Source organism: Octopus bimaculoides, chromosome 24, assembly GCF_046866305.1.
Source record: "Octopus bimaculoides isolate indiv1 chromosome 24, ASM4686630v1, whole genome shotgun sequence".
Lineage (NCBI taxonomy): Eukaryota > Metazoa > Mollusca > Cephalopoda > Octopoda > Octopodidae > Octopus > Octopus bimaculoides.
Window position 1 is genome coordinate 8,828,410 of NC_142951.1, and position 2,500 is coordinate 8,830,909.

General features: G+C 33.7%; 1 protein-coding gene across 6 annotated transcripts in view; it reads left to right on the forward strand.

Moving 5' to 3' along the window:
- LOC106867469 (uncharacterized) overlaps positions 1-2,500 on the forward strand; it is a 1,580,514-nt gene that overhangs the window by 498,641 nt on the left and 1,079,373 nt on the right. The gene's annotated exons all lie outside the window — the stretch shown is intronic.

Genomic DNA, 2,500 nt, shown 5'->3' on the forward strand with positions numbered 1-2,500 from the left:
TTTCTAAAAGCATTCTATAGAGATCAAAGCTTAAAGACACACATTCACATGAGTCACTCAAATACTCAACATCACAGAGGAACACTGTACATATACATGCACAATCACAAATATGCACACACTCACACACACACATTAACAAATCCACAATTACTACACATACATGATCAATATTGCATATAAACTAATTCCCAAACACTTCCATCCCTATATCACACCAAAATAATTTAATTTCCATTTTTATAGTTTTACAATTAATTTCGATATTTATCCCATCCCTGCTTTTCGTTTTGGTCCTTGAATTTTTTAGATAATTTTTTACCCACCCACTGTGATAAAATTGAGATCCTAAAACCAAGGTGCCACTTAAAAAGTATTGGTGTGGGTGGGTGCTGATGTCCCATAAAAGGCACTGGTGATGGTTCCATATACAAAGTGCTGGTGATGGTGTCACATACAAAGTGCTGGTGATGGTGTCACATAAAAAGCACTGGTGCTTGTGCCATGTCAAGAGCATTGTTGATAGCACCATGTAAAACGCACTCAGTACACTTTGTAAAGTGGTTGGCATTAGGATGGGCATCAAATCATAGAAACCAAGCCAAAGGAAATACCAATATTGATACAATTTATCAACCAGTAGATTACCGGACTAAAACGGTTTAGGTGATTTTGTTAAAATTCTTCCTACTCTGAGTTTTTTTTCTCTTCTTTTGGTCTTAAATATTTAGGCACAGGCTTGGCTGTGTAGTTAAGATGCTCAATTTACAACCCCATGTGGTGTTTTGGGTTCAGTCCCAATGCATTGCACATTGAGCAAATGTCTTGTGCTGAAGATTCAGGCTGACCAATGCCTTGTGAGTGAATTAGGTTGAGAGAAACTGAAAGAAGCGCAACATATACAGGGTGCATAAGATATTTGAGGAGAGATTTATGTTTATAAAAGAAACAGATATATAATAACAGATAATAACTTTATTTATCAAAAAAGGCTAGGAGGATAAAAATAAACATTCTTTTCTATAATGTTACTCAATAAAGCTACCTTCAGCTTCAACAACTGCTTCTATATGAGATCTAAATCTTTTACATGCTCAAATCAAGGGGTCCTGGTTCATTTTCGACATTACTCTGACTATGGCAGCTTTCAAAGAATCTTTGGTGCTATGGACATATTCATTGACCACTCTCTCAACAACCCTCCACATGTAAACAGCATGCCTCTTCATTTCTTGAGTAAGCTGAGGGTCTGCTATTATTATTATTTTCTGAAATGAAGATTATACAGAGTTTGCAAAAAATGCAACAATGACCCCCAAAGGGTAAAAGGTATGTCTTCAAATACATTATGCACCCTGTATATATATATATATTGGAAAAAATAATAAGGTACTCAGATATCTGGATGGTTGTGTGACATATTAATAATAAAAATCTGTAAATGTACAACCATCCAGATATCTGAGTACCTTATTATTTTTTCTAATATATAATTCATGTACATCACCTCCAAACCTTCCAATATATATATATGTATATATGAATGTGTGTGTTTGTGCATGTGTTTCCTCACCATTATTTGACAGCTGGTGTTGGTTTGTTTACATTCCTGTAATGACAGATAAAAAGATATGTACTTGGGGCAATTTGTTTGGCAGAATTATCACGCTGGGCAAAAAGCTTAGTGGCATTTCGTCCATCTATATGTTCTGAGTTCAGATTCCATCAAGATTAACTTTGCCTTTCATCCTTTTGGGGGTCAATAAAATAAGTACCAGTTGTATACTGGATTTGATGCAATTGACTGTCCCCCTCCCCCAAATTTCAGGCATTGTGCCTATAATAGAAAGAATTATTATTATTATTATTATTATTATTATTATTATTATTATTATTATTAAGGTTGTGAGCTGGCAAAGTTGTTAGCATGCTGGGCAAGGTGCTTAGTGGCATTTTGTCCATCTGCCCGATCTGAGTTCAAATTCTGCTGAAGTCGACTTCAGCTTTTATCCTTTGAAGGTTGATAAACTAAGTACCAGACAAGTACTGGGGTTGATGTAATCAACTGTCCCCTCCCCACAAATTTCTGGCATGGTGCCTACAGTAGAAAGGATTATTATTGGCTGTCCCCTCCTGTACAATTCCTGACTTTGTGCCAAAATTTGAAACTAGTTTTATGATTTATTCATCTCTATGTAAATGCCCACCATCCTTTGTCAGTGTATTGTCCTAAATATTTTGGTGGTCCTTGTGGCCAATAAAGAAAGAATTATTATTATTGATAATAATAATTTTCTTTAATATAATTTTCAAATTTTGCTTTTTTTGCAGTTCTGTTTGAAACTAAATCTAAATAATAAATAAATAAATAGTTTTGAAAATATAAAACTAAAAAAAAAAAAGCATAAATCAAAACAAGCAAAATAAATTCTTAAAAAACACTAAAATACATAAAAATAAATGTCTAATTAAAACTTTAAAATAAACCTTAAAAGCATGA